The sequence below is a fragment of the Garra rufa genome, chromosome 4 (assembly GCF_049309525.1).
Source record: "Garra rufa chromosome 4, GarRuf1.0, whole genome shotgun sequence".
NCBI classification, from domain to species: Eukaryota; Metazoa; Chordata; class Actinopteri; order Cypriniformes; family Cyprinidae; genus Garra; species Garra rufa.
This window is the reverse complement of record NC_133364.1, coordinates 58,704,805-58,726,919: the sequence shown is the minus strand read 5'-3', so window position 1 is coordinate 58,726,919 and position 22,115 is coordinate 58,704,805.

Genomic DNA, 22,115 nt, shown 5'->3' with positions numbered 1-22,115 from the left:
TTCCCGCGCCACATGGTCTTTCATGTTTCTAACATGCAGTCAAGTGTATATGACATAAAAATATATTTTGTAATATCAATCAGTGCTATCTGCTAGCAAGCTTTTGTGATTTTTTTGCAAACGTGTATTTTCAGAACAACACCATAAACACAAACACAAGATTGAAGGTAATATACATATAATGAAAAATTGTCATAAAAATCCTTATTAATGGCAAAAATTACCTATATTTATAAGTCTGCTTGCTCGAGTGAGCAGGCATGTTTGAAAATGGAAATTTCTCTTAGCCCTTCGTTTGAAGTGAGGTCCCGAAAAATCTTTGTTTGGAGGCCTATCTGGCCCTTCCCCTTCCCCCTACCCCTCCAACTAAATGAGAAAGACACCCCTAGCACTTCACGTAAATGCGACAAAAACAGAGGGGTAGGGAAAAGTGTAGGGGTAAGGGGTAGAATTGGGATTGAGCCTTAGTGTAGTGAAGCTTCATGAAGAGTAACTGTAAGCTTAGCTCACTACATTTTCTAAGTAGCTTGCCCAACACTGCTTACCACTGTTGAAGTATTTTATTTTGTAATGCATCCAGTTTTAAACCCCTCTTCGGCGATCGGCTCACTACTCCACCGGCCCACCGGGAATGTCCCGGTACTCCCGATGGCCAGTACATCCCTGGTTAACGGAATTTAGGACCAACGCCTGGAGCTGTGTTTGGCTACAGAATGTTGTCCCTTGCGCGACCTGGTGGATATTATATGAAGCGCAACAACGTTTAAAAAAAAATCTGAAAAAGCCCCTGCAGGTCTTTCCGTGACCACACGTGCTGAATTGCAGGCTGCCGCGTGAAAATAGACACATTTTTAATGGCCAGATCTGTATACAACTGGTGGTCAAATGTTTAAAATAATTAACACTTTATTTATTTTTTGAAAGAAGGCTGAATTATTATGACCATAAATACAGTAAAAATAATAACATAAATTATTATATTTTAAAAAAAGTGGTTGTCTGTTAAAGCTATTTTAAAATTTAATTTATTCCTGTGATCAAAGCTGAATTTTCAGCATCATTACTTCGGTCTTCAGTGTCAGATGGAAATTATTCTAATATACTGTTTTGCTGCTTAATTGTTAACAGTTATTATTTCTGATCAATTATTGCTAATGGTTCTGATTTATTATTGTTATAATGTTGACGTGCTGGACGAACCAGATGAGAGACGAGGAATACAATAAGCACTATTTTAATATAATCTTCTGATACACAAGCAGGACACAACACAACACAATACACAACGTCTAGGTTACGTAGGTAACCCTCGTTCCCTGAAGGAGGGAATGGAGACGTTACATCCCCTGCCATGGCAGCGTTACGCACAGACCCACGTGCCAGCAGGCGGACGTGCCAGCAGGCAGATATGTATTGTAACCTTCCCAACGCCCCAGGGGCCAATAAGGGGCCCCACAGGGATGCCAGAAAACTGATGCACGGGTTGGGGGGGGCGGAGCACATGAACAATTCTTACGCATGTGGAAATATATCCATAAGGCTAGGGATATACGAGGGAAACAGCGGTCTTCTCCGCTGGAAAAATAAACAAATAAACCACTACCTGCGGGGCGAAGGAGACCCAGGCAGGAACACAGTGAGAACTACTCCGCATCTAGCCCTGACTGCGGGGCATGGAGGGCCCAGGGTTCACCGGGGGGAACCTACTGGAAATAGCGCACGGATCCATATGGGAATGGCGCAGCAAGCCGACACCAGCCGACCTCCCGCTCAACTGATGTCTATGTTAAGACACGGGAGGAGACGGCGTGTACGCGGAGGTTGTAAAACCTAGCGAAGGTGTTAGGTGTCGCCCAGCTGCTAGTGAGGCGCCGTGCGCCAAAGCATAGGAGGATGCAACACTCCGGGTGGAGTGGGCATGGACACCCAAGAGGCACGGCTGTCCCTGGTACAAGTAAGACAGGGAGATGGCATCTACCACCCAATGAGCCAACCTCTGTTTGGAGACAGCATTCCCTTTCTGCTGGCCTCCGAAGCAGACAAAGAGTAGACCGTAGATACGCAAGGCCCGGAATGGACACAGCAGCGCAGAAGCTGGGTCTGCCTCCTCCACGGGCAGAGCTTGCAGGTTCACCACCTGATCGCGAAAAGGCGTGGTGGGAACCTTGGGCACATAACTGGGCCGGGGTCTCAGGAACACGTGAGAATTGCCGGGCCCGAACTCTAGGCACGAATCGTCGACAGAAAAAGCTTGGAGGTCCCCTACCCTCTTAATGGAAGCCAGAGCCGTCAGGAGCGCTGTCTTGAGAGAGATGAACTTCAGCTCAACTGACGCGAGGGCCTCAAAGGGGGCTCCCCACAGGCCCTGTAGGGCGACGGAGAGATCCCAAGTGGGTACGAGGAGCGGTCTGGGAGGATTAAGTCTTCTAGCGCCTCTAAGGAACCTAACGAACAGCGGGTGCTTACCTAGGGATGATCCATCCACTGCGTCATGATGTGCGGCAATAGCGGCAACATAGACATTGAGAGTTGAAGGGGACAGCCTGCGCTCCAACTTCTCCTGCAGGAAGGAAAGCACGGCTGCAATCGAGCATTTCTTTGGGTCCTCCCCTCGAGAGGAGCACCAGTCGACGAACAGACCCCATCTCATTGCGTAAGCCTGCCTCGTAGAGGGGGCTCGAGACTGAGTGATTGTGTCTATCAATGCCTGGGGAAGGCCGGCGAGGTCTGACGCGTCCCTTCCAGGAGCCAGACATGCAGTTTCCAGAGGTCGGGACGTGGGTGCCAAATTGTGCCCATCCCCTGAGAAAGAAGGTCCTTCCTCAAGGGGATTTTCCAGGGAGGGGCTGCCCGCGAGGGAAAAAGAGTTCTGGGAACCAGGTCCGGGTGGGCCAGTAAGGCGCAACCAGGATAACTTGCTCCTCGTCCTCCCGGATCTTGCACAGAGTCTGTGCAAGGAAGCTCACTGGGGGAAAGGCATACTTGAGCCCCGGAGGCCAGCTGTGAGCCAGAGCATCCCTGCTGAGGGAAAAATGCTGCTGGCAGAGGGAGAATTCGGGGGAGGCAAACAGATCTATCTGGGCCTCGCCGAAATGGCTCCAAATCAGCTGGACTGTCTCGGGACAGAGTCGCCATTCTCCAGGGAGGGTGGACTGCCGTGAGAGCTGGTCGGCTGCACGGTTGAGTTCCCCGGGGATGTAAATGGCATGCAGCGATTTCAGCCACATTTGACTCCAGAGGAGCAGACAGCAGGTGAGTTGTGACATGCGAGGAGAGCAGAGACCGCCCTGGCGATTGATGTAGGCCACAGTCGCAGTGCTGTCGGTGCGAACAAGCACGTGCTTCTGACGCAATGTCGATCGGAAGTGACGAAGGGCCAGAAGCACTGCCAACAACTCGAGGCAATTGATGTGGCACTGCAGTCGAGGTCCTGTCCAGGAGCCCGAAACTGCCTGCCCGTTGCAAACAGCACCCCAACCCGTGGTGGAGGCATCTGTGTAAACCACAATGTGCCTGGACACCTGTCCCAGGCGTACTCCAGCCCGAAGGAAGGCAGGGTCTGACCATGGGCTGAATAGGCGGCGACACTGCGGGGAAACGTGAATCCGGAGTGTGCCACGGTGCCATGCCCGTCTCGGGACTCGGTCGTGTAACCAGTGCTGAAGCGGTCTCATATGAAGCAAGCCGAGCGGCGTCACCACGCCTGCAGCTGGACATATGCCCCAGGAGCCACCGGCAAATGGAGCCGCGGGAGCCTTCCCTAAAAAGCAATCATCAAGCCTAGAGGGATCGGCCAGCATCTCGCCGCAGTGGCCAAAAAACATTGACGGCTTAACGACTTACCGCGGGAGGAAGGCGGGGGGATCCGGCTCGCGAACGAGCGGCGGGACCTCAGCGTGGCCATGGTCATGCACTCGCAGTGCGGGCATGTCCCATCCATGATCGCCGCTTCAGCATGCTCAACCCCTAAACATGTGAGGCAGAGATCTGTCCGTCCGCAGAGAAGAGGAAACTGCCGCATCCTGAAGCGCACGGCCGAAAAGGCATTCTGAAAAGAACGTCTGAATCGGCCGTGAGAAATTGACTCTTTTAGCTCCCGGTCTGCCCAGGGAGAAGCCGCGGGGCGGCTGTGCACTCGACGGGGCTTGCTCGCTGGAATTCAGGCGGCTTGATGCCATTAGCCCGCAGGAGGATCGCTGGTGGCTGCCACACAATCTTCTTATAAGCTCTTTTAGTGATTTTGGCTGCGCACCAGCAGAGAGAGAGAGAGAGAGAGAGAGAGAGAGAGAGAGAGAGACTTTGACTTTTAATATCTCTTTATTTACCAAAAAAGATTACTCAAAATGAAACTTTTTTTTTTTTTTTTTTTTTTTTTTCACCATTCCAGAAGAAAATATTGTACAAAAAAAAAAAAAAAAAAGAAAAAACTAAATAAATTCAATGCATATCAGTAGTATTTCCATGTAAAAAAAACAATCAAACATCACACTGAAAAGCCCTCATCTTAGACATCATACATAGATGTTCAGATCCCCATCCACATAGACTTCACAAAGGCAGTTATTTATACACCAAATGTGTTTAAAAACCTCTATATCCGTCATTTTATAAAAAGCAAATTCAATTTTTAAACGTGTTTTAATTAACCCCCTAAAAATTAGTGTAACATCTGTCTGTCCCAAACCAGCAATCTTGTGCTTTCGTGACAGCCAAATTGCCAACTTCGCTTGACCAAAGACAAAATTTACTAAAACATGAGTCTCTTTCCTTGAACGTTTGTATTTTGGACCATAGATAAAAAACACTTTAGTGAAGACCTCTCCTAAATTCTGACAGTATTCTTCTAAAAGGCAAAAGAGTGGACGAAGTCTTTCACACTCAAAATAAATGAAAAACTGTTTCAGACTCTCCACAAAAAGGGCAACCCACCCCTACCTGAGGGTCAATGTGTGCTCTGTGTCTGTTCGTAGCTATTATACCATGCACAATCCGCCACTGTAGGTCTCCGGACCTTTTCTCAATGGGGGGCTTGTACAAGGTCCTCCAGCTACCTTTTGGGGAAAAGCCTAACCCAAAAAAGTCCAACCATTTGGACTCTTTCACACTCTTCAATGTGTTCTGGTTGAGAGCCTTTACACACAAGGCATAGAGCTGCTTCTTTCCAACAGCACTGAAAAAACTTGACTCAGAACAATTAAAGGACAAGATGTTGCCCTCATTTTCCTGCCATTCACCATTCTTTAAAGAGACCTCCAGTTCCGGAAAGGGAGGTATCCTCGCCTCACCAGGATCAACCACAGACATACTGTAACTCAGTGGCAGTTGTTCTTGCACTGCGGTTAAAAGTCTCTGAGCAACTCGAACAGATCTTATGCCAATGTTAAAAGCCAGTGTCTCAGCTGATACCCAGCCATCCTCTGAGGCTAAGTGCCCCACTTTGGTGATTTTTTTTGAAAGAAAAACATTTATTAAAAACGGTGAAGCAAAAATGTCCACCCCAAGTGCTTGGTTAAAAATTAGGGGCTCTTCCTTCAGCCACCGTAGGTTAGAGTCACTGAGGTTCCGGGATTTATTGAGAATAGTCCACGACTTCAACATTGACTTATAAAAAGGTGTCAAGCCACTCAAATTCAGTTTATCACAGTCCAATAAAAACAAATGACGATCAAAGTCCATATCTCCTGCTCTTCTCAATAGAGCGCAAGCAACCCCAAACCAACTCACGTCCTCTCCATACAAAAACCTTTGAGCTGTCTGGAGTCTGAAAGCCTTTATTCTTGACCTGATGTCAATAAGCCCCTGGCCTCCTTCTTGCTTAGGCAGGTAGAGGACTGGACTTTTCAGCCAATGTTGTCCTGACCAGAAAAAATTAATCAACCGTTGCTGGATGTCTTTTACCAGGCCTTCTGGAGGTTCCAGTACCATCATCTTATGCCATAAAAACGAGGCAACCAAATTGTTGCAAACCAGAACTCTTCCCCTATATGAGAGCTGGGGCAGCAGCCAGAGCCATTTAGACAACCGAGCACACACTTTCTCCTCTAAACCCTCCCAATTTTGCTTCATATACTCCTCAGTTCCTAAAAATACTCCTAAAAATTTAAAACCGGCCCTTCCCCATTTCAGCCCCTCTGAAAGTAGGGGACCATTACTGTCTTTTCCACCCCACACCGCAACACTCTTTGCCCAGTTGACTTTTGCAGAGGAGGCTTTACCGTAAGACTCTAGACTTTCTTCTAAAAGCCTAATGTCTCTTGCACCTCTGATTAAAACAGTAACATCATCTGCATAAGCAGAAAGCTTAACAAGTTTCTGGGGCATTAGTGTTCCAACTTGTAAACCCTTCAGCTCTTTTCTTAACTTGCATAACAGAGGTTCAATGACGATACTATAAAGTTGCCCTGAAAGAGGACAGCCCTGCCTGATCCCCCTTTGAACTCTAACTGGTAAACTGAGGCCACCGGCCATTTTGATTAAACAAGTAGCTTCTGAATAGAGCAGCCTAATTAGAGAGATAAAATAGTCTCCAAACCCAAAGGCTTCAAGCGTCTCAAAAAGATATACGTGATCAACCCTGTCAAAAGCCTTTTCTTGATCCAATGACAAGAATCCCACACTGACATCATTTAGAAAAACAAAGTCGAAAAGGTCTCTCACCAAGTTCAAATTATCTGCAATGGATCTTCCCTTTATGCAGTAAGATTGATCCTTATGTATAATTTGTTGCAATACATTGTTCATTCTCTTAGCTAAACATTTGGAGAGAATCTTATACTCGGAGCACAAAAGTGCTACAGGCCTCCAGTTCTTCAACAGAGTTAAGTCTCCTTTTTTTGGAAGCAGAGTCAGCACTGCACGTTGACAACTCTTAGGAAGACTTCCTTCATTTATAGATTCTTGGATTACTTTAAAAAAGTCATTTCCAATTATAGTCCACAAATTCTTATAAAACTCTGCAGGAAGGCCATCTATTCCTGGTGTACGGCCTGAAGAGAGTTCCATCACTGAGGCAGTCACTTCCTCAAACGTAAGTCCTCCTTCCAAAGATGACTTTTGCTCGGAGGTTAAAACAGGGAGATCATGTAAAAGTTCTTTCCTGCATTGTCCCACTGATTTCTCAGCAGCAAAGAGAGTAGAATAAAAGTCCACAGCAAGCCTGCGCATCTCCACAGGGTCAGAAGTAATATGTCCATTATTATCTTTTAAGCTATACATCTGTTTTTCTTGAGCAACTTTACGTTCCAAATTAAAGAAAAAAGAGGTAGGTGCATCCATATCTCTCACTCTTAAAAACCTGCTCCTGATAAGTGCACCCTTAGCTTTTTCATTTAAAATATTACTTAAAGAGAGTTTTTTATCAGTCCATACTCCTTGTAAATCAACTGTATTATTAACAGTCATATTCCTCTCAATGGAAGTAATTTCTTGTTCCAGTTGTTCAATTATATTCTTCATACCCAAATTAGAGAAAGAAGCATATTGTTGACAAAACAGCTTTATGTGCGCTTTCCCCACTTCCCACCACTGAATTGTACTATCAAAGTGGGCTTTTTCAATTTTCCAATTCTCCCAAAAAATTTTAAACTTCTCAATAAAAAAACTGTCTTCTAGAAGTTTTACATTAAAATGCCAGTAATAACTTTTATGAGGTCTGATGTCTAAAACACAATCAATTGTGATAAGTTTATGATCAGAGAAAACCATGGGAACAATAGTTGTACTTTTAACTCTATTTCTCATATTTCCTGATACATAAATTCGGTCCAAACGTGCAGCAGAGATCAACCCAGTGCTGACTTTCACCCAAGTGTACTGTCGCATTGAGGGATTTTGATCCCTCCAAACATCTGAAAGGTTCAAATTCTCAATTAAATTAGCTAAACAAAGAGCTGATTGTGAATGTGGCTCCTCCCCATTTCTATCAAGTATAAAATCCAAAGTGCAATTCCAATCTCCCCCCAAAACAATAAAATCATCACTCTGGTTTTGCTCTAAAAACTGTTTTAGCTTTTTAAAAAGCTTAATTCTGTCTGAACCAATGTTGGGTGCATAAATATTCACAAACAAAAAACATGAACTACTTATTTCTGCCCTTATAATTAAAATTCTTCCAGGTTCAAGCTCATGTTTCGATAAAATTTTGACTTTAGTTGTAGGGGTAAAAAGCACAGCCACCCCTGCACTTAAATTAGTCCCATGACTGAGAAAGTGTTCTCCCTCCCACCACAATCTCCATTCAGATTCATTACTTTGATTACTATGAGTCTCTTGAAGGAAAATAACATTCAACTCTTTCAACGTAACTATTTCTGTTAAAAAGTGATCCTTTCTCACGTCCCTCATCCCATTCACATTAAGGGATCCTACTCTTAAGATCTCCATAAAAATGTAAAAAGAAGAGAGAAAACAGTATAGAAAGGAAAAACAGAAACAAAACATCGTACTCACTTATTTTTCCCTCTCGTTAGCTTTTCCTTTTGTGCCGTTTTACCCGATTGTCTAATTGCAGTAATATGCTTCTTCAAGCGAAACCGCTTTTGTTGCGTGAGTTCCTTATAGCTGCTCACTTTCCGTGCTCGCATCACAGAAGCCATAAACTTATCAAGATCAGGGAAAAAGTTTTGTACATCCACACCTGCTTTACCCTTTGTTTCGTCAAGAAAAGAATTTATTTCGTCAACAGAATACAGATCCTTCTCATTTTCTGCCGTCTCCATAAACTCTAACCATTGTTCATCACCTTTAGAGCTATCGTTAGTTTTCTGAGAAAGCGTCTCTAGGTCATCAACCCAATCTTCCTCATCCCCTCTACCCGTCCCTACATCAGATAAACACAATCCTTCAACCTCATCTCGAGTAACATCACAAACTTTAGACCCAGCTCTTCCAGTATCTGAACTACAACAAGGCTGTTCTTTGTTCACTGGTTTCCTAAACCCACCCTCCATATTACTAGTGCCACATCCAGTATTTTCGTCATCCTCAGTAGCCTTATTAATTTCACTCACCTCAATCTGTCCCGTCACCTCGGCAATTCCATCAGCCTGCTCTGAGCCTGTTCTGTCTCTCTCCTTCACGGGGCGACCAGAATTATTTACATCCACGTGAGTAGACGGCCGGGGGTCGTTTAAAACTTCTCTGTGCGGGCACGAAAAACGTTTGTGGCCTAAATCGCCGCATTCAAAACATTTGAGACTCTCTGTACTGGCGTACACCATGTATGAATTGTCCTCGTAAAGAACACGAAAGGCCGCGTCTAGTGTGCGCTCAGGTGATGTTAAAAACATGTAGACTATACGTCTAAAAGACAGCACATGTTTAAGCGCAGGGTTTTTGCAACCCAACGGAATCATTTTAACGGGGCTGGCAATCTTTCCAAATCTCATTAATTCCTTGATGATAATATCATTAGAAATAAAAGGTGGAACATTAGAAATGGTAACTTTGGTAGCCGGAGCAAAGAGCGGGGTGATCGGAACAAAAGTTTCCTTCACCCATACTCCGCTCACAGTCAGCTGATTCACTAACGCTTCATTCGTCAAAAATACAACAATGGCCTTGTTCATTCGCGAGGCCGACAATATATTCTCGCACCCGACCAGTTCTCCCAAGACCACGAGCATCTCCTCGACTGTAACGCCGGGATCCGGCACACACCTGCACCCATTTCTGCGCGAGAGAGCAGGTGGTGCAGCCTGCAATGGCGCTGCCGCCATCGCGGCGTTTAATACGGGATGATTTACAAAACACTTTTCGTGAACGACAAATTTTCAACAAACAAGCAACTAAGAAGAGGGAAAAAAAGGTGGAAACAGTAGTACAGAGAGTGCCCACTCGCTCGTGCTAACGCACTCCACTCCCCTTGCAAACTCACTCACTCAACGCATGCGCACGAGAGAGAGAGAGAGAGAGAGAGAGAGAGAGTGAGAACTCTGAAGAACTCTGGAGTTTTTCTCTTTTTTTTTGAAGAATAACAGCGGCTCATGTGAGAGGCTCTGAAAGCATAAATCTGATGAGTGTGTTGCAGCCGCCATCTTATATACCCGTATGTATGTATGGGGGCGTGGCTTGGCATGCAAATTTCACTCGCCAATTTTCATTGGCCTGTTGTATAAGGCTCAGAGGTGATTGGACTCTCAAGGCGAGTTCCCATGTAATGTCGGAGTGACTCGACTGAGGGGGAACAGGCAGGAACACAGATTACTTCCACACACGCAGGACATGTAACGATTAAAGACCGACATCAACTGAACATACAAACAGACTTATAAAGACAGACTAATAATAAAACACAGGTGACACAGATGACTACTGATTACAAGGACAGGTGCTACATATAACTCTTAACAAGGACTAAACTAAATGGACAGATCGACGGGGGGAAGATAAAAGAAAGAAAACAATGATATAAACAGACATAACTGTGACAATTATCAATACTAAAAACTGTTTTTGTTTAATATTTTTGTGGAAACTATGATACTTTTACTTTTTCTAGAATTATTTGATGAATACAAATTTAAAGAACAGCATTTATTTGAAATATTAATAATGTGTAATACTGTAAGTATAAATATCTTTCCTGTTACTTAAATCAATTTTAGGCAACCTTGTTGAATAAAATAATTAATGTATATATTTTTTAATATTACTCTAGACTGAATGGTAATGTATTACATTGTTCATCAAAATATGAAGCAGCACAACTGCTTTGAACACTGATACTAATCAGAAATGTTTCTTAAGCAGAAAATCTGAATGATTTCTGAAGGACCAATAGAAAAGAACCATAAAAAAGTCCACATTCTGCACTAGTGTTTTAGAGCAGAGTATTGCATCATTTGGACTGATATCATGGCAGGTTTTTAACTTTAGTGATATTAAACTTTCCCTCTAAAAGAGATAAAAAATAATTATTCTAAATTATTTACTATTTGTCACATACACCAGGAAAGACAAGTTCTAAAGAAGTATGCCAGTCATTCATTAAAAGTATTTTATTTCTGTATTGCATTATATTTTTTATGTTATTAAGTGTCACTGGTGTAAAAATGTCCCTGTGCATAAAAAGCTGGAGGGTTTATGGTGTGGTGTGTTGCAGGCTGGGTGTGGAGGGCCACACTGTGCCAGAAAGTCCAGGGCCGTTTTTTAGCCCCAGTCCACCACTGCACACAACACAAATGGACAATCACATTACAGTCACAGTAAAATAAACATTACCTTGCTTGTGTTTGTTCTCCAGCTGTTCAGCCAGATCATTCTTGTTAATCTTCCTCAGGATGTCCACCATGATCTTCACAGCTTCTTCTGCTCCAAAACAGCCCACTATCTTATCCACTGTTTTTAATCTATTTGCATTCTCAATTTCAGACTTTGATATACGCTCATAATCTTTCTCTAAGTGCCACTGAAATAGCTCCAGATCAGCATTTACCAGGCCCATCAGTGAGTCCTTGAGCAGATCTTTAACAGATGTCATCGTCCTTCACCGATTCACAGCTGCAGGACAACAAGAAGATCAAGAAGTAATTTCACTCTTAACATGAGGATATAAGTGCTCAAATGTTACTTGGATGATGAAGCTGTGAGCAGAGACAAATTAATAAAAAAAATAACATATTGAACAATTGTTTTGAGCTTTGTTTGCAAAAAAAAAAAAATTAATAAAAAATAAAAACACAAGAAATCTGATGTCATGTCAGTATCATATGAACTAGTATTTACCAACCATAAATAATGATGATGCAGATGTTTTTTTTGCTTCTTCACTGAACTACATCTTGGACAGAATTTCTGAAACTCTTTTCAATCCTGCATTTTTGTAGGTTTTAGAAAGGGAGAAGTTTTCTTCAGAACTTAAACTTGTTAAACCAGATCAATTTCAGAAAACTAATAAAAATGGTTTTCAACCGACTTCAACATAGGTGAGAGTAGGGCTGGGCGATATGGGAAAAATGTAATCTCGATCATTTTTTCCTATATTGAACGATAACAATATATATTTCGATATCCACAAAAATTAAAGGGTTGATTAAATTACATTTTAGAGTACAGTTTATTAACAAAAACAGATTACAGATTTGGCCTTAAAAATTAAAAAATTTCCCCCTTGGGAAAAAGTTGCGGGGCCCCACGCAATTGCGTGCTTTGCGTGTTGGGTAAACACGTTACTGCATGAACAAGATGTTTATTTTCTCTATTAAATGTCAAGCTATATAAATTAGAGGCAACCACTGCATTTTTAACCAATCTACAGTATAAATAACAAAAAATAAACGACACAGTTCTTTCTTAATCTTATTAAGTGCAAACAATTCAGCCATAATCGAAGTAGGCTACTCTCGAAATATTCAAAGTGCAAATAGAGACCGAATATTATAGACTATAGACAACTACCACCAAAACCTATTATAGCCCACATACTAATAACAGCCTAGATATGTTATGTAGCCTAATTTGCATGCATTAGGGAATCGCTCTCTAAACGTGGGGTAATAAAATTACTTTTGAATGTGCGTGCGCTTTTTGCTTTCGGTTTCAGTTTTAACAAACACACGAAACTCTCGATCAATCTACAACACAAGACATTAATTTAACAAAAAAGAAATTAAAGTTGGTGGACACAAAATAGGATTTTGAAAAGTGTGTCCCAGTGTAAATTACGCCCCTACATGAATTGAACTCTGCCGCTGAGTTATTATCTGTTGTAAATGTATGGACAGAAGGTGCCAGAATTGCATTGGACAGAATGTGCGCTGTAGCACGAAATATAGTACACTACACTTCTTCAAAAGCAGAATGGGAATACTATAACGTTTCCAGTTACTTTGCACTGGTCAAGCTATGAGAATTTAAAAGGGGGGAATCATCTTCTTTGCATATATCAAACTGGTCTTATGTGAAAGAGTTAAATTGCCAAATAAATGCATCCAAACACAACATTGATGTTTCTTTCTGCATGTTTTCAATCAATATCTTCAAATAGTGCAAAACACATACAAATATATACAATTCCACAAATGTACAGTACATATAAGTACATGTGTGAGAAGAATGGATATGGTCCACAGAGTCCAAAACAGGCTGAGATCATAAACAGTCCTTGAAGCAAAAATAACCAATCCTATCTGTAGATGAGAAAATGACAAGCTGATGTCCTAAACTTGAATGTCCAGTCTGCACCAAGGACCCTCAGATATATGCCAACGAATTGGCTTCAGCAGTACAATTGTCCATCAGTGGTAGTCACAGTATTTGAGCAAGAACTACCCCATAAACAATCCTCTACAAGAGAGAACACAGAATAACTAATTAAACTAAATTAAGAAAAACCACAGTAAGGAGTAACATAATCAATAACTTACGTTTGAGCAGGAAACAAAGGTTTCTCAAACAGGATTTGGATGTAGGATGCTTCAACCAGAACCTAACATCAAGTAAACTAGTCAAAGGTGATCTCTAGTGATGTAACGTTTGACACCGAAGCTTCGAAGCTTGTATCAAAAAAACGAAACATCTCACAGTGAAGCACTGTACCGGAGCTTGATTCGTTTTGCCATAACCATGTGACCTGTGACGTCCGACGCTTCGTTTTCACACACAACCACGTGACTGCTTCATATTCTGTTTCAAATAACGCAAACTCCTTGTGCAGGTTTCAAATGTCATTCGCTTTTTGTTAAGAATAAATCATAATACGAATAAATATGTACATGTGTAGTTTTGTGCATGTTAATTTTGTAGTTATCCTTGTTTCATTAGCACTTCTAATGAATAATAATTAGCCTATTAGTCAACTTAACAGTTAATTTACTTTGAACATATATGCCTACATAAACTAGGGCTGGGCAATATATCGAACGATATTGTGAGGCGCGTTTAGTCACTGAAGCCGGTGATTTGATTAGTAGTAAATCTCCCTCATGTGCGTTCCGCTCAGGTTCCGCTGGAGCGGCAATTGATAAACAGAGATGTAAATCTCTGACAAGCTACGCCATATCGAGTTTAATGTCCCATTCGATATTTAGCTCGATATGGCGTATCTTGGCAACCAAAACCTGACCGAAAACGTCTGATAGATGTCATAGTGGAAATGTCCACACAACGTCATCTGCTGTTGCAAGCTACCAATTCAGCAATACACAAATGTTTGCTGAAAAACAGCACTGAAATTACTTTACTTCTGAAATTAGTAAGTTACTCCAAAAGTCAAGAGACAAACTAAAGCAACCCTTGACCACAATTATGGTGACATTGTGTTTTTTTTCTCTTTCTCTTCTTTTCTTGACCAATAAAACATCAACATCTAAACCTCTTATAATTCTCAAAAAGAGATTCTGCAGACATTAAATAAAGTCAGTCTGGTTAGTAATGAGTGAAGCTGGTGATGCTGTTTGTGGAGATGTTTAATCAGATTTTGAGAGATGAAATGTTTTTTTTTTTTTCTTTGATTCAAGTCAGTTGTAGTTCATCACTAACAAAATCATCATTCAGTTATCTCATTAACTTTAACTCTTTAGGGGCTTGGGATTTTACTTCAGACTTGCTTGAGACTCAAAAGGAATGACTTGGGGTGCTTTTCATTTCTTATTTTTGCATCCTCGTTTCCTTTCCTTGCTTCCTTTCCTCACGTCTTAGCTCCACCCCTTTAGGATACGAGGGAAAGATTTAAGGAAAGGAAATGAGGACGGAGGATTCGAAGGATGAACATTGGAATATTCTTGACCACTCAAGCGTCACTTCAAAGCGTCATTAGCTGCGCTAAAGGGATCTGCCCATATGTTGTTAAAGTTTGTTATTTAAGGCATTCATAATAATTATTAACAAAGCAAGATACCCTGTTTATATATATGACATTATTTACACTGCAAAGGTAAAATATAAATGGAAATTATTATGACATATCTGAAGGGGGAGGAGTGCGTCAAGTTTAGTCGATAAAACACTTCCGCATAGGATACACCTGTCTATCCTCGCTCAAGACTCCTCAGAAAGCCTCACTCCTCGATCCTCGCCTCCTCTCGGTGCAATTAGAGAATTTAGATGTCCTACAAGATGGCTGAACTCGATCGGTTTCCGGGTCATAGGATGGAGGACGGAGGAGCAAGGAAACGAGGAGGGATATTGAAAAGCACCCTTGGTCTTATCTCTGTCCTCCTGGTTAAAAAACTGCTAATTAGCAAATCCAGGTGATTGGAACAAAAAACTGGGGAGGACTTTAACTCCTGGAACCTGGATTTTACACCTCTGTGCATTGGAAAGTGACCAAAATCCAACGTTGAGCCAACGTTGGACATTGACGTCGGCCTGACGTTGGGTTTTGACGTCACCCCGATTTTCATTTCCAACCAAAATGCAACGTCTGATAGACGTCATAGTCAATCTGACGTCATGTTGACGTCCTGTGCCTGCTGGGCTGTATCAGCTCACAGCAGTCTATGCAGTAGTTAGGCTAGCGAAAGTTTTGTAAAGAAATAAAAAATCCATTTGGGTGATGCATTTTTGCTTTTATGTGATGGGTCATTTTAATCTGTGCCTCGTCACTTTTCAGATAGCCATACCACGTCCATACTGTATAATCGAATGCGTGCTACCTTTTTGTCAATTTCAACTTCTTTAGATAATAATTAGATTAGATTAGATTTTTGTCATCCTGGTGTTAAGTTTGCTTTGCAAAGTGCGGTAGGAAATGAACTTTGTACTTTGACACGCTGCAGGCTGATTGGCTGTTGTCCATATTTCTGCTGTGTGATTGCCTCTTAAAATCCATATCCAGCAAAAAATGTCTAGAGTTTATCTTCGTTATCAACATTTTATCGCGATTCAATATGATATAGTTTATCGACCCAGCCCTAGCTGAGAGTAAACCCACGTGGAGAATTTACATGGACTTCCATAATCTATTTATTATCCTTATTCTGAATAAGACAATATTCTGATTAAGGTGTTCATATGAGTTGCATTTAGAATATTCCTTTCAAGTTCCTGTTTTACATGTCATTATGGCCCCACTAGATTAATTGTGTGATTAATTTACCACCACCTGTCAGTTTTAGTTTTCTTATTGTTTTATTTGTTTTAATAAAATGATAATCTATATCAATAAAAAAGAACATTAAAGGGACATTTCATCTTTTATTCTGCAAAAGACAGTCGTACAAGTTTGAAACGTGAGGCCATTATAGCCTTTTAAGATAAATTCTATGTTGAATTAAATAAATATTTAGAATTTAAATTATTTAGAATTTAGAATTTAGAATTTCTTTCTAAAGCTACTTTTTGTAATGCCTATTTGATGCTTTTCTCATTTAACACAATAATGACAATCAATTTTCTTTTGGAGGTCATTTTCAAGCCAGATTTGGTGCATGATTAATTAGTGATTAATCAGATTAATTAATCGCCACATTGTGTAATTATATTAAAGTAAATAAACCTAATTAAAATTCAAGTGGATATATTAGTTCGAAGCGAGCTTCAAATGCGGTGGTGTAGCGCAAATATGTGAATGAATGTTCCGCAGTGACACTTTGGCAAACTTTGGCTTAGACTCGGAGCGCTAGCTTTAGCTGCTTTCCCCTTTTCAAACTGGGCATATTCAGCTGAGAGATTGTGTTTTAAGTGTCTCATTAGGCTTGTTGTTCCAAACATTTTTGTGGTTGTTCCCCCATGTTGCATTTTGGCCTTACAAATGTTACAAACTGTGATATTTGTGTCATCTTCACTCACAAAAAAATTTCCACAAAAAAAGTGTTTATGTGGCTGTGACGCTGGCGAGAAAGGATCGGCTCGGAATCGGCAAGACGAGAGATTGACAGGTTGGTCACCGATCCCAATATATTTAATGATCAAATTTATAGCTGCTTGCATCTTCCTCATGTTCTTTCACTGAAGAATGACATCTACGCTAATATTAGTCTGTTTCATTCTTATTCAGAGTTCACCGTAGCCACCAGATCCAGTCTGAATCCAGATCAGATGGTTACTGCAGTCTCTGGATCCAGCCCGTACCCAGCCCAGATCGTGGATCAACACCTAGAGATGACCTCTACAGCCCTGAATGTCAACTAGATGAGCCTCAGAGACGGCCGTTGACACAAGACGACAGGAATCAGATGAGACCTTTGCAAATCTGATTTTGTTGCAACATTGAACTTTGACACTATTGTCCTATTTATCACTGTAAGGTTGCTTTGACACTACCCGTATTGTTAAAGGTGATTGATTGATTGATTGATTGATTGATTGATTGATTGATTGATTGACAGACAAGCACAGAACACTATTTATAGTCCCAGCCTCAGAGACAAGAGAGCAGTGGATTTATTCATTTATTTACTGTATATTACACTTCTGCCACACAGATCTAATATAAACAAGCAATTTCTATCCCAGCTGTTTACCTTCACACACATAACCGTCTGTTCCCTTCCGGAGGGAACTCTACGCTGCGTCCTGGTGGACACTTTGGGAACTGCCTTCAGCGTGACCGGTTCTGAAACGAGGTATAGAATAACGACAGTGAACTTGACACTGGCCGGCGCCAGCCCGTGACGTCATCAGCAGGTGCCTGCTTAGTATAAAAGCAGGTGCCTGAGAGCACAACACCATCTTTTTGTCTTCAGAGTCCTTCGTTCTAGCGAGTGAGTATAGCGATGCCTAGGAGTAATCTATTTAGGAAGTGCGCGGATCCGTGTCAGAGAAGTCTGACACCTGATGACGCGCACGACCTCTGTGTAATGTGTTTGGGTGTTGAGCACGCGCGCTCCGTTCTTGAGGGAACGGAGTGCGTCCATTGCGAGGGTTTCTCTATGAAGAAACTTCGCTCTCGTCTGGCCCTTTTTTCGAGGGAATCGGGCCATCCATCTACCCCACGCGGCTCCGGCCCCGCGGCAGCTGAGGCTGCTCGGCAGCTGAGGTCCTGGGGTTCTCAGGTGGAGCTGGCTGACGAGTTTGAGAGAGGAGTAACTCTCTCGCGCCCGTCAGCCGGAGATGAGGAGGCGCTGCTAGCGGAAGATGTGTTGTCTCTCACATCTTCCGATCCTGCAGCGAGTGCTCTGCTGGCTTTGAGCCAGGGCGAGCAGGAGGCTGAGATGGAACAAGATGATATCTCTGAGTCCATACAGCCCCCTTGCCCCGCATATGAGGAGCTGGTGTCTGTCATGGACCGCGCGGCTACCTGTTTAGATCTACAGTGGAAGCCCGCTGGGGAAGAGGCCGCTCTGGGCAGGCTGGACGAGCGGTTTCTTCCCGGCTATGACAAGCCAGCTCCCGCGAGCCTCCCATTCCTTCCCGATCTCCATAAAGAGATCGAGAAGGCATGGGACAGGCCATATTCGGCCCGCATTTACCGACATCAGCATGTGAATTATGCTGATGTCGAGGGAGTGCTGGAGCACGGATATGCGTCGATGCCCCCCATCGAGCAGACGTTCGCGAACTATCTCTCGGGGGGAGGGACATCGACCCTCAAGGCTCCGACCCTGCCTTCCAAGCCGCTTAGAGACACATCGCGGCTGAATAGCAGGGCATATGCGGCAGCGGGCCAGGCTGGTGCTGCTCTGCACACTGTAGCGGTGTTGCAGGCGTACCAGGCTGACCTGCTGAAAGATCTGGACCGTGGTCTGGGGCTTTCCCCGGAGGAGGTGGCCGAGCTGCGCCACACCACAGATCTCTCTCTGAGGGCCACCAAGCAGACAGCGACCGCTGTGGGCAGGTCCATGTCGGCTATGGTGGCCACAGAGAGACATCTGTGGGTGAACCTGGCGGACATCGAGGATAAAGAGAAACGCTTTCTCCTCGATGCGCCGGTTTCGCCCTCTGAATTATTCGGCACATCCGTCGAGGCGGTGGTCGAGAGATTCAGAGAGGCGAAGGCGCGCTCGGCGGCGTTCAAATCATGCATTCCTCGCCGGTCCACGCCCCCACCCGAACACCGGGGAAAACCGGGCCCGTCCTGGTTCAGGGATAACCAGAGACGAGGCCAGGTCGCCAGTGTGGCCACTCGGGGCCCTCCCCCTGGGAGGAGTCGGTCCCAGAGGAGACGTGATGCGCGGCATAGGAGAGAGGATCTACGGGAAACGATCCAGCGCCGCCGTAGTGGCAGGCCTGGGGCGGGCACCTAGAGTCTCCTCTCCGGTGCCCCTCACTTTCGTTCGGCCACCTGCCCTTTCTTTCCCCCTCACAAGACTCTGGGGCTGGGCCAATGATGATACTTCAATCTGATGGCCCAGCAGGTGAACTATAAAGACACTTTTTATAAATAAAAATGTTCAACTATGTATGTGTATGTTTCCTTTTTTCTGCCAGCTTTGCTTGGGTGATTTTTATTGCAGTACTTGAGCTCTTCTTGAGCTCTACTGCCACCAAGTGCCGAGTGTAGTCAGGTCTCCCCTCGTTTAAAAGAAAAACAGTGCGCAGAGACCTCCACTCGTGGAAAATCCCTCATGGGTTAAGCGTTGTCAGGTTTTTAAAAAAAAAAAAAAAAACCTCCGCTAAGAGTAAGCTTGGTACAGAAATGATCTAACATACATATACATACAAATATGTAAAAAAAAAAAAAAAAAAAGCCCCGCTTTGAAGTAAAAATCCTATATATTTAGCTGATAGGCCCTTTCTGGGCCTCGCTAAAATTATTCTCTGGTATTGTGACTGAAACCCAATCTGCCAGAACTGAGTGTAGCAGGCCTAGAAGGCCTCCTCTCTGTGATATCCTCTATATAGGGATATATAAATACTTCTTAGCGTTGAATGTAGCCAGGTCATTCTTAGACCTCCATTCATGAGAGCTTTTTTACTGGATTGAGTGTTGCTAGGCTCCCTCTATGTGAGGTATTTCTGTTAAGCCTCCACTTTCCAGAAATGCAGGCCGAAAAACACAAGGTTAAAGGCAGCTTGTGAACCCTTTTTCGTGGACCTGTCACTATAAGCGTGGAGTGTAGTAAGGCCTCCCTTCCCTGAGAGGGTGTGTATACCAAGGCCTCCACTCGATAGAGCTTCCTCAGTTGAACGTCGTCAGGCTTGTTACGCTCGAGAGAGCTTGTAACCATTAAAGCCTCCCTCACTGAAAGCTCCGCTTCCGGGTTTTGCTATCGCCCGGGAATAATACAGGTGTTTTCCTCGCGAAACGCTTAGAGCACCTTCTCAAAACCACGTTAGTGGTGTCTGCTCACACAATGGTTTTGAGCATTCCCTAAAATCCACACGAGTGGTAAGTGCACTGATAGGCACTTTACTAAAATCCATATTTATGGTGAGGATCCCTCCCGTAAAGGCAGGGTCCTTCTTCAAATCCCTCACGGGTTGGACCACGCAGGATAAACCTCCGTGCCCATTCTTCGAGTTGGTTCCAAAACCCTTAAGTTTTTTCAACTCCTTTGATAAGCACAGTGTAATAGGTCTCCCCTCTGTCACAGCCAACAGTACTGAGACCTTCACTCTCACAGTTATAGCAGCTAGCAGGCCCATGAGTGCCTCGCTGACTATTTTTTGGGGGAAGTGCAGTCTTCCACTCACCAAAAACTAGTGTTGTAGGCTTCTCTCCCTGGAGATGTAGTCTCGGAGCCTCCACTACACAGAGCTAGATGATAAATGAGAATTTTTCATTATTGGCGCTGACTGTGAGTATCTGCCTTTTCTTGAGCGTCGAGTGTAGTCAGGCCTCCCCTCGCCTAGAGCATTTCCTGAGGCCTCCACTCTGAAGAGTTTCCCTAGGGAGAGCGTCGTAGGCCTCCTCTCGTTTTAGAGAGTCTTTCTGCTGAAGCCTCCCCTCTCCAGAAGCTCCGCTTTCAGGCTCTGCTATCGCCTAGAGACTGCAAATCTGGTGATCCTCGCTATGCTCAGGGCACCCATTCAAAACCACATTTGTGGTGTTTGCTCACGCAAGTCTTTGAGCACTCGCTAAAATCCACGTAAGTGGTAAGTGCACCACTTAGGCACTTCACTAAAATCCATACTTATGGTAAGGTTCTTCCCGTAAAGGCAGGTTCCTTTCTGAAATCCTATACGGTATGGACCACGCAGGGCATCCCTCCGTGTCCATCTTCTGAGTTGGTTTTTTCAAAAACCTTTTAGTTTTTCCAACTCCAATCCAGATAGCACTGCTAGCAGGATTGAGTGTCGATGCCTTTCTGGCCTCCACTCTCCAGAAGAGCTCCAAAACGAAGGTAATTCTGTCGCACAGGCTAGTCAGCCTCGCGGATGACCTTCAGGTTTAGAGCGTAGATAGGTCATAAGACCTCCGCTCTCAGAGTTCTTCTTTGCTAAGCACGGAGGTGTGTTAGGCTCCCTCCTTGAAAGCCTCCACTCTCCAGACTCCACTCAGGTAGTACTGTCGCATGGGCTATTCAGCCTCGATGGACACCTGCAGTGTTGAAGTGTAGCAGGTCTTGGGACCTCCACTCTTAGAGTCCTTCTGCTGCTCGCAGAACATTGCCAGCCTGAGTCCTTCGTTGCCTCCAGAGACTCACTAGAAATAGGCGGTCCGACTGCACAGGCTATTCAGCCTCACGGACCACCTCTAGTATTGGGTGTAGATAGGTCACGGACCTCCATCCTTAGAGTTGTCCTCTGCTGGGTGCAGAGTGGTACCAGGCTTCTTCTTTTTACCAAAGCCGCCACTTTGCAGAAACTCCACTCAGGTAGTTCTGCTGCACAGGCTATTCAGCCTCGCTGACTACCCTCAGTGTTGAAGTGAAGTGGGTCACGAGACCCCCACTTTTAGAGTTTTCCTTTGCAAGACACAGAGTGCTTTTCTGGCTTCCTTTGAAGCAGTCACTCCTCTGAACTCCCTGTAGGTTGTTCTGCTGCACAGGCTACTCAGCCTCACTGACTACCCCCAGGTTTTGAGTGTAGAGGTGCCGCGGCACCTCCATTCTTAGAGTTGCACTCTGGAAGGCACAGAGTGTTGCCAGGCTTCCTTTCGGCGAAGCCTCCACTCCTCAGAAATCTCCATAGCCGAGCTAGCCGTGGCAGGTCACTGGGCCCCAGCGACTCTCGCTGAAGCAGGGGTGATTTTCCTTCCTGACTCCTCATTCAGTCAGTTTGATCACCTATCCCTCGGCATGGCGGTGTTGGTATAAACGTTCCCAAAGTGTCCACCAGGACGCAGCGTAGAG